Genomic DNA, 16,456 nt, shown 5'->3' with positions numbered 1-16,456 from the left:
GACTTGGCTTTTGATGATGCTGGCTCCACAGTTTCACTTACCTCCTCACCATGGTGGACAGGACCACTCAACGGCCGGAAGCCATCCCACTGTCATCAACGATGTCCACTGAGGTAGCCCAGGTGGTCATCGGAACCTGAGTCTCCTTGTTCGGCACCCCATCAGACCTCTCCTTCACCTGGGACTCACAGTTTATGTCTGAGCTCTGGAAGACAGCCACAGAGAGTCTGGGGATGAAGCTCCACCGCACCTCCGTGTAATTCCCGCAGGCCAATGGGTTGTGTGAGTGGTTTCATCACTCCATGAAGGCTGCTCTTTGGACCAGCCTCAAGAACAGTAGTTAGGTTGACAGGTTCCTGAGGGTCATGCTGGACCTCAGGACCTTCCCTAAAGAGGACTTCCAGTCCTCGTTTGCAAAACTGGTTTACGGCCAGCCACTGCAGGTTCCAGGGGATTTCATCCTCAATACCACAGCTCCCCGGTCTGCAACTCATCAACCGTGCTCCTGGATAACAGTTTTTCTCACCAGTCCCCTCTTTCCAACACAGCCTCCCACAGTCTCACGTCCTTGCAAGTCTGCAGTTGGCAGAATACATTTTCGTCCACCACGACGCCCACCGTGTACCCCTGCAATCTCCCTGCGACGGCCCGTGCTGCATACTGTACACTGGGGACAAGCACATTGTTGTGGATGTTGACGGAAAGCTGGAGCATGTTTTCGTGGATTGCCTTAAACCAGCTCACCTGGATTTGCGCTGACCTGCTGGACTAGCCCAGACCCCAACCCCCCATGAGGCCCCTAGGGCTCCTCCACCCCCACACTACCCCCACGCCATCTCTAAGGCTCCAGCCCCTGCTCCTGTTTGGCAGAGCCTTTACAGCCAGCCCATCCACCTTCCTCAATGCTGCCTTTTTCTATTATGGCGAATTCTGGGGGATGTATGTCGTGGACTCTATGAACAGTTCATAATTCACCATAATTGGTGGTTTGATTTATGTTCTACACACACAGTTACATTCTGTGCCTATCTGTGTTAGGTAGACATGGTCTCTTTAAGATAGAGTGCCTTCTGGGTAAGATGATCTCTATGTTTATAATTGTTTTGGGCAGTGCAATCTTAACTCGCTCATTTTGTGCGCTGAAATAAATGACACGTGTTTGTGGAGTCAATGAGAGAAATTGTCTGTCTCTTCTTTCCTACAATTTACAGACTGAAATAGACTCCAGGCAGATTGCATTTATGTGGGCAATAGTGTGATAGCTATCCTCTCAATATTATTTCAGACAGATGTAACAAACAATGCAGTAAATCACTGTAACCACCAGGTGTCAATACTTTACTAGACTGTACTCCCTCATACTGTATGCGTACAAGATTACTGTACGTCGCAAACATATTTGATATATTTACGTGAGTATTGTATATGTTGAAAATTGCTTATGTTGCCATACTTATTCTAAAGTTAAAATGTATATAAAAATATTGGAAAATTCATGTTATTGGACAGAAACAGGATGTTGATGACACTGGACCACTGCAATCTCTTTATTCTAATCAGTGGGTACTTATTTACATGAAACAAGACTAAGTCTAAGATTAGTCTTGTTTACAATATTGCCAATTATTTTTCAAAACAAAAGCATGGCTTACAATTTTTTAAATCCCTTTCCTACCTTCCAGGCACCAATTTCTCCTCATTAATTTTTTTTAATGCTATGAAAATCCTTTTGCACAGACTTGAAAGTTGCTTGAAGATAATCCAGTCACCTATTTCATATACAACTCCAGAAAGGCCGGTAATTAAAAATACTATTCACTATTAAAGTCTTCTGGGACTGAATCCTGAATAGATTCCATGCAGCTCTGTTTTTTAATCAAGCAGAGGGCAGGACAAATTTATATTCAAGAAGAATACTTACCATATTTGCTTGAATTCCACACAATGCCTCCAGCCTCACCTACTGAGACTTAGCTTGGGGCAAAAGCATAAAGGCTGGAAAGTTTAAGTTGGTTTCAGGTGCCTCTGTATGCAAAAGAGGCTCTGATGTACACAGTAATTCCTTTAGGCCCTATACTGTAGATTGTTTTCTACTATTTATGATCGTTGAGCTTTTACAGCGAACTCCACTGGATTAAATTTGCCCAAACAACAGATGTGCTCATTTCAGACTAAATGCTCTTTTAGTTGTTCCTTGTCAGTACATTTCTGACACAATACCAAATACTGCCAAATCCTGCCATGTGTGGTGGCTTTGTACTGTTCATTTGCTGTTTGTAGTTAGGGACGCTGGAGAAATCAAATATAAATGTTGCTTTATTACCCATAAATGTATTACAGTACAGCGAGGCAATAAGTCTTATATCATTATTATTAGGTAGAAAAGTGGGTCATAACAATGATTACAAACTGACAATAGTGTTTATCTTTTAAACGCTATTATTATTAGACTAATATTTTGTTATTTGATCGCAGCACTTCTTAGTGGGTAGTATTGATATTATCATATTGATGGTGTGATGTTGTTTTTATGAACATCCCGTGCGAATGTTTTAATATTTTGAAAGAAATGTCAATCTGCCATTTGATTACTTTGTTGTTTTTTTTAACTGACATTTCAAATAATTTAGTTATTTATTCATATTTTGTTAAAAATATTTTTTTGCCAGGTGCAGTAAATACATGCTATTGTAATAGCATGTATTTGCTGCACGTAGCAAAAAATATTTTACATACATGCTATTACACTATGTAATAGCATGTATGTGTAACTACAGTAATGCGTATTGTAATAGCTGCTGCTACTATAGCTTTGTTGTAGTCTTTTTCCCATGTTTATTTATATATCACATGTTCATTTTGTATTCATCATTTTTTATTCACATTATCTTTATATTATTTTCATGTTATGTTTCGATTATAGCTATTATGCATAAATACAACTTTATCTATAACTATATTTCAAATATAGTCTATCTATACAATATATACTGTGTCACTTTGATCTGGAATATCAGGAGAAAACACTATTGATTTTGCAAATGTACAGTGGGAAGAAAAAGCATGTGAACCCTTTGGAATTATCTGGTTTTCTGTGTTAATTGTTCATGAAATATGATGTGATCTTCATCTAAGTCAAAAGTATAGACAAACACACTTGTGCTAATGACACACAAACAATTATAATCTTTCAGGACTTTAGTGAACACATCCATTAAACATTCTCAGTGCTGGTGGAAAAAGTAAGTGAACCCTTGGTTTTAATAACTGGTCAAACCTCCTTTGGCAGCAATAACCTCAAACAAGCACTTCCAGTAGCTGTGGATCAGATCTGCACATCGTTCAAGAGGAATGTTGGACCATTCTTCCTGACAGAGCTTCAGCTGACAGATAGCCACCCTGACGTTATCCTGTAAGATACCTTGATAAACCTGGGAATTCATTTTCCCCTTGATGATGCTGAGCTGTCCAGGCCCAGGGGCAGCAAAGTAGCCCCAAATCATGACACTCCCTACACAATACTTCATTGTAAGGCTGATGTTTTCATGTTGATATGTAGTACACTTTTTACACCACACGTGGTGCTGCATGTTCTTCTCAAACAATTCAACCTCAGTTTCATCAGTCCACAAAACATTTTCCCAGTAGCGTTTTGGAGTGTCAAGCTGCTCCTCAACAAACTTCAGGTGCACAGTGATGTTTTTTGGAGAGCAGCGTCTTCCTCCATGATGTCCCACAAAACCATGCGCCATGATTTGTGTGTGGTAGACTCATGAACAGAGGTGTTGACCAGTTCCAATAATTCATTCAAGTCTTTAGCTGTTGCCCTGGGCTTCTTCTTTACGTCAATGAATATTCTTTGTTGCGCCTTTGGGGTTATCTTTAATTAGGCGCACACTTCCAGGCAGAGTAGCCACAGAACTAAATTGTCTCCATTTTTAGTCCGTTTGTCTGTTGACTGAATATCTAAACTCTTTGATATTAGTTTGTTACCCTTTCTAGCTTGATGCAAATCAACAATTCTAGATCGTAAGTCTTCTGAGACTTCTTGTTTGTAAGGCGTGGTTCACACCAGCCAATGCCTCTCGTGAACAGCGAAACTCAAAATGTTTGAGGGTTTTTTATAAGTAACAGTAACTCTAATCCGCACCTCCATTCTGGTTTCATTGACTGGACTCCAGTTTTATTAACTCCTGACTCCAATGAGCTTCTGTTGATGTCATTAGCTGAGGGGTTCACATAGTTTTTCCAACCTACACTATGAATGTTTGATTGATGTACAATGATTTGTGTGTTATTAGTAGATTGAGTTTGTCCAAAATTGTAACTTATATGAAAATCTAACAGTAATTTAATACAAATTTATAGATGAAAGCAGGTAATTCCAAGGGGTTCAATTACTTTTTCTAGCCACTTTATTATACACATTGACCTAGGGTAAAGTATTGTAGTCTGCTATTTATAGGCTCTATAATTTTTTCTATTCATCTGAATAACTGATCTGCATTGGGCATGATAATGTTTTCTATCTCTGCGCGGTTACAGTGGCCAAACTTTTGCACAATTACTGTTTTTCTTCTTCTTCATCATCATCATCATCATCATCTAGACTGTGTTTAAGAATTGCTGATTTCTTAGGAAAAACATTAAAAGCATCACAACGTATAGAAAACTTTCAAGTTTTCAAATGTCCCTCAGAAAAACGACCTTTTCCTTATCTTCCCTCTATCATCAGTCTGCTGCCGGAATTAAAGCAGTCATTCGTAGCACCGCTATAGGGTAAAGTAATGACATTAGGTGACCATCTCCATAGTATAGAGTGGTATAATAAATAAATCCAGATAACAGAGGGAGTTTAAAAGAAAAAAAAAAAAAAATCACAGAGGAGCGTTTGCTTCCGGAGCAGCGTCCCACGGTTCCCCCTGTCGGAGAACAGCGGCATCTGGGAGGGAGGAGAAAAGAAACAAGCCGAGAGAAAACGGAGGGGAGGAGAAAAAAGACAGGAGCGCAGCGAGCAGGACGTGAACACACTGGAGAGGAGGTGAGTGATGTGTTGTGCCGAGAATGTTCGCTTGAATACGGGGAGCTGTGGCCGCTGAGGTGCCATTACGGTTTACCCTCTCAGCCCTAAAATGACCGGAGACGTGAGTAACTTTCCGTATGCTTCTGGGCGACGCATTGCTCTGCCATCTGAGGGGCCCGTTGTGTTGCAAACAAGTCGGGGAGGTGGGGGAGAGGAGACTGGGAGGCTGCGGCGGCAGATTGGAGGCGAGGGAGGTGGTGGTGGTGGTGGTGGGGACGTTTACATGACCCGGCGTGTGTTTCCTTGAGTGTATCGTCAGATTTGGTTGCGTCCGCGCTGACAGGTGAATGAGTACTTACGTAGTGTCAGGGAATGCAGCGGCTGTTTACGAGCCGCCACGGGAGCCGCCGAACAGCCGAACGGGGAAGCGTTGTCGCGGGCGGCCAGCCGCTCGTCCACCCCTTCTTCTGCGAGGCTCGGCTGCTTCCGCTCGGCTGCCGTGTTAGGGGGATGTGTTGAGGGGCGAACACGCCGCAAAACGGACGAGACCGGGCTGTAGAGCAACGCATCCGTAAAAACGTCGCGACTCTTTCACTTGAGCTGTCATTGTGTAGACAGGGCCTATCAGCAGGTAAGTGGCTGGTAAACTGACAAGCAGTCGGCCATTCATCAAAAGTTAACCAACCACCAGACAGAGAGAAAAGCCCTAAAAAAATGTACATATGTACAATAACCAATTAGTTTTTCTTCCTCTTACTAGGGTTTTAGCTGTTAATTCATGACGTAATCTCTAAATGTATAAAAAAAGGTACGCAGAGATTGACTTCCCATTGCATTTCCACCGGTGAGCTGAAGTTTACTTGTGCTGTTCCCGGCAATTCTTCCTCGGCTAAAACACTGCATATATAGACCTACGAAACTGAATGGGTTTGGGAACCCGGGACTTGTTACTAAGTAGGGTTATTAATTTGTGCTCCAAATAGACTTAAACACTGATTATTTTCATGATTCCCTGATCTGTTGATTGTTTGTCTAATTCACTGTTCAGCCGAAAAACAAGTCAGTATTTAAACTTTCTGTCACGGGTTCCCAGAGCCCAAAGTTGCCTCCTTTAAAAAAACAAACAAAAAAAAAAACTAAAAAAACAGCCAGTCCTAAAATTTGTGAAGCTGCAACTATTGAATGTTTGGCTTTTTTGCTTATTATGTGTCTTAAAGGATTAACTGTTTATAGAAATAGTTATCCGTTAATTTTCTGCCAATGAAATAATCGATTAATCGACTAATTGTTTCTGCACCAGAAGCATGACAAGTCAGAGCTATCCAGAGATGCTCCACCTCCCGACTCGTGGCTGTGTCCCCTGTCTTGAACTACAATTTAAGTAATAAAAAGGCTCATTGTGAAGCAAACAGACATAAAGGAGGGTATTCTCTTGACTTGTGCACATTACGTGGATAGTCTGGGGCTGTAGGCCATGCAGGCCCCAAGGGGTGAGGTTGAAGCTTGAATTGGTGCGTGATGCTGGCTGGACACAGCTAGCTAATCTTTTCCAGCCTTGCTCTGGCAGTATTTTTTTTCAAGGCCCATGAGATAATACGCCTGCTTGTTTTGTACAAACAGTGAAACCACTTAATTGCTTGTTTACTTTTTTTTTTTTACTTAAAGGATCTAGAGAATGATGTGAATACATTTCTTGTTTAAATGTCTTGGAGGTAGGGAGGGTAGAGAGAGGGCTCAGATATGTTTTGTTTGTGCATAAAGATGTTGGAGAAGAATTATTGTTGAGTTTTCCTTTCCAAACCACTGACTTAAGGTGAGGGCTTACTTTTACAAGGACTGGATTTGTTGTGTTGAAACAATGTAAGAACTTGTGAAACAGTTGATGTGGTATACTGTACGTGTTTCTGAGGAGGCAGAAGGGACACTGAAGTTGTTGACAGTAACATGAATTACCAGAGGACCTGTCTTCTGCTTTTGGACTGCACCACTGAGGTTTCTCTCCCTCTCTGTCTCCCTTCCTTTCTCTCCTGTTGACAGTGGCTCTCATGCATTGGTTTTGCACCACATTTGCACCAGTGCTTTGTTGTGTGTGTGTTTAGGGGGTGTTGTCATAAATTCTCAATTCTCAAAAAGCGTAAACAATGAATGAAACTTGGCATAATGTCATGTTTGCAATCTGAAAAACCTTCTATTTTACTATTTAGTGTATACACTCCTATTGTAAACGGCCACTATTCACTGTTTTAGGCAGTGGTTGTGGTGGTTTTATAAGGTTTGTGTTGCGGTGTTGGCTTGCTTAGTTAATTAGTGCAAGTTGCAAAAATGAATGTGTCACTGTACCACCATAGTAGAAATGGTGCACCGTCATCCTCTCTCCCTCTCCGTCACTGCCTGCCTTCCTACCTTGCCTCCTTCCCTCTCTATCCCCCCAGCCTCCTTGCCCCACTAGCTGGCTCTTTATCCTGACCTGGCCCTGGTCTTGAGTGTGTGTGTGTGTGTGTGGGGGGGCATGATGTCATTTCTAATTGCTTAGGGCTCTTGGGATGTTAAGTTGGTTTATATTCTGCCCCTCTCCCACTTTCCGGCTCCCTCTTTTCACTTCATCCTTCTTTCCCTCTTCATTTACTCTCCCTCACTTCCGCGGTATAATTTCTATACAACATCAGGAGTTGCTGAGTATGGAAAAAGTGACTTGGATATTTATGGGCTGAGTTTGGGCCGAGCATTGCAGACAGTTCCTGTGTGCTTGTGTTTGCATGTTTGTTTAGCTTTGGTTTAGGAAAGTGCCTCACTTTCAAGATGGCCCCTTTTCTGCTTAGGCAGCTTGTATCACCTCTAAGAGAGGCAAAAATAAAGGAGTTACATGAGCATTTACACATTCTGTACACATTGCGCATGGACATGGACAGAAATAGCTATTCAGTAATGTAAGATGTCATCTTGTGAAGTTGTGAGTATGTCAGACGCCCAAAAATACGATATCTTAGCTAGGCCAAAAGTGCTCTTCAGATTGGATGTAATTATGCTGGACAGACTATAAATGTGTATGTCTGTGTCTCTGTGTGTGGTGTTGGGACTTTCTTGCCTTGCAGCACCAACCTGTTAGTCTGTGTGTGGTCGAGGTCATGCACAACAGCGGATGAGAGAGGATGGCGAAAGTGTGCATGTGCGCGCATGGCTGTGTGACAGTGCGTACTGTGTCGGTGTGTATGAGCAATCAGATAAAAAGTATGGAGATCCGTTATCATCACCCTGCTTCCCCTGTGAAACAATACCACTGGTCCGCCCTTGACCAAACAAGTGTGTGCATGCAGGCATGTGCATATTTTTTTTGTTTGTGTGTGCGTGTGAGTGTGAGTGTGTTTGTGGAGTCTAACCAGATTGGACAGATGAATGATGAATTAAGCACAGCAGAGAGTAGATTCATCCCAGGCTGTCAAGTTGGCAAGATAACCACACTGCAGTTTATTTGTGTGTATTTATGTGTAGTGCTGTATGTGTGTGGTGTCAGTCTTTTTCTCAATCTCGTTCTCTTCACTTTCTCTTTCAGCCCCTTATCGATGCCTCTCAATAGGGTTATTGTGCCCACTGTCAGGCAGGCTGCAGTGTGTGTGTGTGTGTGTATATCTGTGCATTGTTGTTGCAGGGAGCAGACAGCCGTGAGGTGTGTTTGAACAGAGAAGGAGCACAGAGGCCCTGTTCATCCTGTAGGGTGTGAAACTGAATGATAGGGCCCCTTTTCTCTCTCTCCATCTGTCCCTCTGTCTATCTGCCTGCTTCACTCTTTCTGACAGTTTTTCACCCACATGCTGGTTCCCCATTGCCTTCTTTTTGCTTAGTATTACTTTGTGTCTTTGTTTTCTTTCTTTGTCTGTCTGTCTGTCTGTGTGTGTGTGTGTGTGTGTGTGTGTGTGTGTGTGTGTGTGTGTGTGTGTGTGTGTGTGTGTGTGTGTGTGTGTGTGTGTGTGTGTGTGTGTGTGTGTGTGGGCTGCTGTGTAATGTGTCAGCTCCTGACAGCCCTCGCTGATCGACTGTCTTCTCATTGTCAAGTCTGCCTTGTGATTGGGTCGTCAGTATGCATGTTATTCTGCCTGCAAATTACCTGTGGAAGTAGGCGAGGATGGACAAGTTTTCCACTTTTACAGGAAACCCTGCACACGCAGACACAGATTTACGCCCGTGCTCACACACTAGGTGGACATGTACACACACTTTCGCTCCCTTTTGTTTATATGTTTCTGTTTCTGATGTTGTCTTTTCTGCATCACTGTACTTGCATACGTATACCCCTATCCCTCCCAGTTCAGCTGCTTAAGGATTTTCTGCCTCTCTCTCTCCCTCTCTCTCTGACATCCCCTCCCCTCCTCTGACTTTCAAACACATACACATCATCATACACTATGAAGGCCAGAATGTGATGAAAGAGGCTGTAAAGGCCAAAGCCCCAGATGCCTCTGTAAATTGGCCCACTACAGCGAGTTCAAGGATTTCTGCTGTGCTGTTTCAAAACAAGGCCTGACTCAGAGTCTGTACTTCACTTCTCTTATAACCCATCCTTATTGCAAGGAACACTTGAGTAGATAAACAGATGTTCATCTCTTATAGGCAACTCTAAAGCACAAGGAATGCTGAGGACTGAGGGCTTATGCCAAGTGAAATATTGACAGTTAACTGATAACTAGAAAGCATTCAATATGCTATTCAAAACATCTCACACACAATTACTTTCAAGGATTGTTATCCAACAGGTATAATGTATCTGCATTTATTCCACCAAAGGACAATAATTTACACCAGAACATATTGGACTCTCGTTGTGTTGCCGTTCAATTTAGCTTTACTCATAATTATCTTTGGACTCTCTGTTTATTTTGGGACTGTGTTACTTTTGTTGCTACCTTTGGTGTTCCTTTGTAGCCTAAAAAAAGACCATGATGCATTAAACCTTTCGCGTTTACAACTCCTTTGATTTGCTTTCATTTTTTCACTGCTGAGATTTTGTGACGAACGTGTGCTTGTAGTTTACTTTTCTCAAAGGTATCATACGATGTGTTTGACATCAGTGCATTTAGCTGTTCATTGGTGACATTGATATCAGTCAAATATTGTACTAACTGACGAAGCAGGCATACAGTATTTAAAGCCTTCGATATGTGACTGAACTCAAAAGAGCTGTTGAAGCAATTTTTTTATTTTTTTAGCATTTCAGACATAAAAATCAATTCAAAAACGTAATACAGTATTAGTGCTTGCTCTACAGTCTACTTGAGGTGGGACGAATAATTGCAATAATTGCTCTTGCAATACACTGTCGAAAGCCTGGCAGTAATGCAGATTGCAGCTTGCTTAGCTGCATACATTTTAGCTCAGGAACTGTTGTGCTTTCTGCCAGGTCAGCCATTCTTACACTTTATGGCCATTTTAGATTTCAATGGAAGCACATGAATACATGTTGTTATATTTGAGTTTAAAGGTTCAGACTGTGTGAATTTTTACATATTTGTTTTAACTCAGTTCCTATGTATTTCTACATATTTATTTGATTTTGGTTGAGTAAAACTTAAAGCACTTCATATGGCAGTTAATAAATTCAGAATACAATTACGTCATGCATCTTTTTGGCTGAACCGCAGCAGTGGTGCCTGTCCTATAAACACAAATGTCTGTTGCTGACTGACTGAGTGATGAAGTTACACCATTGGCCGGTCGGCCGAGTGTTGGGAGTATCCCCATCGGCCATTGCTCTTTCAAAAGGATTTGGTGCAAACAGTTTCGGGGGGGCCTATACAGTCAGAGTTGCCAACTTAATGCCCTTGGCGCTAGATTTACTGACTTTTCAGATCCCTGTAAGTAAATACAGCCGAAATCACCGCACAGCTGTTTTCTTTAACTTATGTGTATGGTGATTTTTATCAGACGACGTCACGGTTATGACACTAGGCAGAATGCAAATACAACATGATGATGTCATGAATATGATAATTAGCGTACTGTGTCATCTAGCTACATTAAGCGACTTTTAAAGCCGACTTTAACTACTTTCCATTGAATGTAGTTGTTTTCAGCAGTTCCGCAAAAGTTTTCAACAACGTCCTCAATTTCGCACTTTGACCAATCAAGATCCAGCCTTATACTAGGATTTGACCTAGTCTTGTTATATTTCTATAGATGTTGTGATGTATTGCAGGTGACTGTTTTGCAGTAAATCCAAATGCAAAATGGGCTGTATGGTGACACCATCATTATCATAGTCACTGTATGGTTATAGGAATGTACTACACTGAGTTACCCTTTGATTTCTGGTCATATGTATAGAGTTGAAACTAAATCGATTAGTCGATCAACAGAAAATTAATCTTCTGCTATTTTGAAAATAAATCCCTTCATTTTTGAAGAAATTGTGTCTCACACAATTTTTGACAGCTTGGACATTGAACGATAAATAGATGAACCAACAGTATATTCAGTAATATAACCGACAATAAAAATAATTTTCTGCCACGATATAACTGACCAGGGTTTCCCCCAGGAAATTGTTTGGCAGATGGGGGGGCAATTTTAATTTAGTTAGTAGATGACAGCCTAAACAACAGACAAATTCATGACATCCGCTGGCTCTATTATGCTGTGGGAGGCATTTTGCTGCCATGGTTTGGTTCCAGTTGTCTCCTTAGAGGCAAGGGTCACTGCAAATCAATACAAAGTTGCTCTGAGTGATCACCTATATCCTTTGATGAAACATTTCTATCCTGATGGGAGTGGTCTCTTCTAGGATGACAATGCCCTCATCCATAGGGCACGAGGGGTCACTGAATGATTTGATGAGTATGAAAATGATGTGATCATATTCTAAGGCCTTCGCAGTCACCAGAATTCAACCCAACTGAATGCCCATGGGGAGGATTTTTGGATCGACGTGTTAGACAGCATTTTCCACAGCCATCATCAAAACACCAAATGAGGAAATGTTTTTTGGCTGTGCCATCAGTATGTGTGAGTGTGTGTGAATGCGATGTATGAATGCGTGTGCGAATGGGTGAACGTGGCATGTAGTGTAAAACTCTTTTGAGTGGTCGATTTAAAACTAGAAAAGCGCCATATGAGTGCAGTCCATTTACCATTTACCATCTTCTGGAAGAATGGTGTCCATCACTCCAGTACAGTTCCAGAGACTTGAAGAATGAATGCCAAGGCACATTGATACCGTTCTAGTGGCAAGTGGTGGCTCAACATCTTACTAAGACACTTTATATTGGTTTTTCCTTTTAATTTCATTTTCTGTGTGAAATAGTACCCCTGTTGCCTCTCCCAAAAGGTTATTGTTTTTTATTTTGTAAAGTTTATTTATTTGTTTGTGTTAGAAGAGATGGTCTTTTTTTTTTTTTTTTTTTTTCAGGAGAGGTCACCCACCTCCTCCATAAAACCCTGGAGCAAGCCTTGCTCACTATGGCTTTTGAAAGCTAACAGTTTCCCACTCTTCCCTCTGTTGTAGCATTTAACCTTGACAGGCCCAGAGTGTTTGAACAGTATGAAACACATTCCGGTGTGGTGAATGCACAGGATGGCAGGTGACAGGAATGTTGAATCATGATTGCCGTCATTGTGGTGATTTGGGTTCCTGACCAGATTCGTTTCTTGCATTTACATCATATCCTGTGGTGGGATTAATAATAAGTTAACATCTGTGGTATGGATGTGAAGCACTGCCAACCCTGTCTTAATATTTGGACCGTGATTCATAAAAGCGCAATAACATAAGAAAGCTTTATTAGGGTTTTGTAAGCTAAAATTGAAATTAATTGAACAGAGTAACTTTCATAAACCACACAGTGCTGGAATTTGCCCTTTGGCTTTGCAGTGACTTGTCAAAACAAGTGGAGGCAGTGTTGGCCCTGTGTGTGTTTGCTCCAAACAGTGGCGGTACAGTGCGGTGCTGGTCCACCGGCCGTGGTCAGCCAGCTGTATCAACCCCGTCCAAAACCAATGTCCTGTCAGAGAAGAATGCTCTGCTAATGTTAGGAAACAACAATGATAACTTCCATTGGTAGGAAGGGAGAGGGACAGTGGGAGAAAGAGGCAGACATTGTGTAAGAGGAAGAGACAACGAGTGAGGGAGGGGATGATTTAAAGTATTGGAGAGGGAGCGATCGTTGCAGTGGTGTCTGTGGTTCCTTTGGCAGAGATGGGACATTCCTTTTCTGATGAGTCACCCTCTCTCTCTGATCCGTTTTCTTTCCTGACATCTCTTGTTCTTACGCTGGTCCCCTTCTCCCCTCCCTTCTCATTTTCCGAGTGTGTCTTCTTACTGTCTTCCCATTACTTGACATGTTGTTTTTGGCTAACCATTCAAAAATTTCAGGCAATCAAATCAGACTAAGATGTGATAACAATACAGTCTTGTGACATTATCATGGAACAGCTTGCCACGGGCTTTCTAATGAATTGTGAGAGAATAAGGCCATGTTGAACTCAGACAGACACACACACACACACACACACACACACACACACACACACACACACACACACACACACACACACAGTGTGAGTAAGAGCTGTGTTGTTTGTGTCTAGACTTCCCTGTCCTCTCGGATGTCCTGTCACATCTCAGCTATATATAGGACACACAGTCTGTCCACTGCTTCTGCCCTCGCCTTGGATATGACAGGCCTTTTATGCATGTGCATGTCTTTCTGCCTGTCTGTGTGTTTTCAGTTAAGAGAGAGCAGTGTTAATTTTGGCAGCTGATTATTTTGATTTCGTTTTAGTCTTAAGTCTTTTGACAGAAATGTGTATTAGTTTTAGTCAAATTTTAGTCAACACAGACTAAAGACATCTTAGTCTAGTTTTCGTCAGTGACATGTTTGTCTCATTTTGTCTTACATTTTTAATTTTTATGTCTTCAGTGCATTTTGATGCTACAGCTGTCGCCATCTTTGTGTACACTTACCATGGTAACAGTTGTCTCTCACAAGGTGTCCATGTCGCTCTGCTCTGCAGTAGTACACAGACCGACTCACCTCAGTAAATCCAGTTAGCTTTTCCAAACTCTGAACAGAACTTCTCTCTGTAGTCTAATCCAGTACAATTGTTCCTGAGAACCTAGCATTACTGCAGCTACCTGTGCTGTTCACTGCAGAGCTGTGAGTCATACAGAATCTGGATTCACCCACTTGTTCATTAAAATATCGTTCATTTTCTGCATTTAGTGTGCGAGGAGAAGCTATAATGCCGAAAAACATCAGTACTGTGATCTTTCTTGAGCGAACATCTAGGGGTCGATTTAGATGGACTGCCGAAGTTAATCCTGGAACTTACTCACTCCTCCTGATAGGAACACTAAAGATAGCCGACTGAAAGTAATGTGAATATTAGCTCCTAATCTACAGCACTTGATACTTACATTAGCTTATCTTTTTATAAATGCCAGTGTGCTGCCTGAGTGTTTTCGTAGTTCGTCTCAGCTGTTTTGTTGCGGCCTCTTGTCTAATTCTCAGTGGATGTAGATGAATTTAGTCCTTAAGTCTGTTTCTTCCAAGAACAGGTAATGTGAGAGAACATTACTGACAGACACATAACTTTGCAAGGGGTTTCTTATTAATAAGAGTGTCACAGGTCAAGCAGCTAAATCTTCTTCTGAATAAGAGAGATTTTGGGCAGTGGAGGAAACTTTTAGTAATCAGGAGCTACAGTGTGTGATTCTTCAGATGCAGGAAGACTTTCCATTAAAACTTGTCGATTCGTCCGTTTTTCACAATTTTGTTTACTTTGTATTTGTTGACTTTTTATTTAGTTTTAGTCTTTCTTTTCGTTGTGAAAAATAGGTAATTGATAAATATTTTCCATCATAGTTTCCATTAACAAAATAAAACTGAGAGCGGGAGTGGGGATTTTAATATACATGGCCTCCATACTTGCCTCCATGTCTACTGAAAAAGAAAAAGACAAAAGAGAGCTGTAATGCTTGCAATCAAGAAGAGAAGCAGAAGGTCTAATAAAAATCAACATGAACTGTGCTGAGAGAACTATCTTTGCTGATGAAAGAAACCATGGGAGCTTGCTGTCTAACTGTAAAAATATAACCATATCCAAAAGTATAGATAACAACTTATTTCCCATTAAAGCCTTTAAGATGCCGATCACACTCTCGAAACTGAGGAGATATTTGGGTATTCAGTACATTAAGAGGATGAGCGGTGTGGGTTGGCCTGAAAGATTTACAGTTTGTTTTCAAATAAATTATTATCAAATGTGCCTTACCAAGCTGTAAGACACAGTTTTGTTAGATGACCACTAATTTTACTAGCTTAAATGGTAACTCTTTCTGCGAAAATGTACTCAGCTGTCACTAATTAGCCTTGATTCATTGAGTTTGTCAAAGGAAAAAATGAATCTCTTTTTTTTCTCTCTAATGTCTGGTTAGTATGCTCTTTTCACGGCAATGTCTGGATAATTTTAATCAACCAAAGCGACAAACATCACAAGATATGATTTCCAAAGAGACCAACAGAAGGTCCAGTTTCCTTCTAGACAAGTCGAGGTGGTTGCATCACTGCGTAGCTAGCAGCTAGCAGCTGTCTCATTATTAATCAAAAGCACATGACTGACAACTGGTCAATATTGGACAGCAGTCCGAATCTACCAGTTTTTAACTTTGGAGCCCATCATATTGTTTTTTTAAAATCTTATCACTTTAAAAGCTCTGAATTCTCTCCTGTGGGATTTGTAGCTGTGAAGCAACCCGTTCTGCCATTCTGTGACGTGAACGTTAGCTCAATCAGCTAAGATTAATAACAATAACAAATCAATCAAAACATCGTCCAACATGACCCACTAGCAGTTTCTCATTATTACTATAAGTAAACACCTATGGAGCGGAAAGTAAGTATAACATTTTTTGAATCTCACTATCATTTTAAATATTATTGAGCTCAATTCATTTTTCTGTAAGAAGTAGTTAGGGCTGCCCCCTAAACATCGATGACTCGAGTCATCAGTTGAGATGCCCCCCGAGTCTACTCACAATTTGCTGTTCGCTGCTCTGATGCTCTCAGCTCCAGTGTTCAAGTGTTAGCAAATTTGGCCGCACTACTTGACCTAGAGGTTGGTACAGCCTTATTTACTTTTGTCCAGTGTGATTGACTCTTTGGTCGACAGTGCTGTCAGCAGCAGGAAAGATGCTCCGAGGCGCGCTGGGATTTTATATAACAGAAGTAGGACCAGGATGCCCACTTTTTATTTCTCTGACTGTGTGGACATCTGATATTTCCACATTACAGATGATGATCAGAGGCCTGAAAAAGTGAGTCTTAAAGGAAAAACACGAGACTGATGTAGCCTGTTAGGAGTTTAGAGTGGGGTTGGCTACGCTGCAGTGGTTCGCTGAACTGAATAGAGGCTGCGAATAATATATTTCTCATAATTGTAGGTAAG

General features: G+C 41.4%; 1 protein-coding gene across 15 annotated transcripts in view; it reads left to right on the top strand.

The window, feature by feature from the left end:
- The first annotated feature begins 4,955 nt into the window (after positions 1-4,955).
- apbb2b (amyloid beta (A4) precursor protein-binding, family B, member 2b) overlaps positions 4,956-16,456 on the top strand; it is a 52,517-nt gene continuing 41,016 nt past the window's right edge. For 11 of the 15 annotated variants that reach the window (XM_040145520.1, XM_040145523.1, XM_040145521.1 and 8 more), the window contains exon 1: positions 4,956-5,041. The gene's annotated coding sequence lies outside the window, so the exon portion shown is untranslated. The other 4 variants (XM_040145507.1, XM_040145509.1, XM_040145508.1 and 1 more) reach the window with 4 other exon arrangements.

The sequence above is a fragment of the Xiphias gladius genome, chromosome 15 (genome assembly GCF_016859285.1).
Source record: "Xiphias gladius isolate SHS-SW01 ecotype Sanya breed wild chromosome 15, ASM1685928v1, whole genome shotgun sequence".
NCBI lineage: Eukaryota > Metazoa > Chordata > Actinopteri > Istiophoriformes > Xiphiidae > Xiphias > Xiphias gladius.
This window is presented reverse-complemented; position numbering and strand designations above follow the sequence as displayed.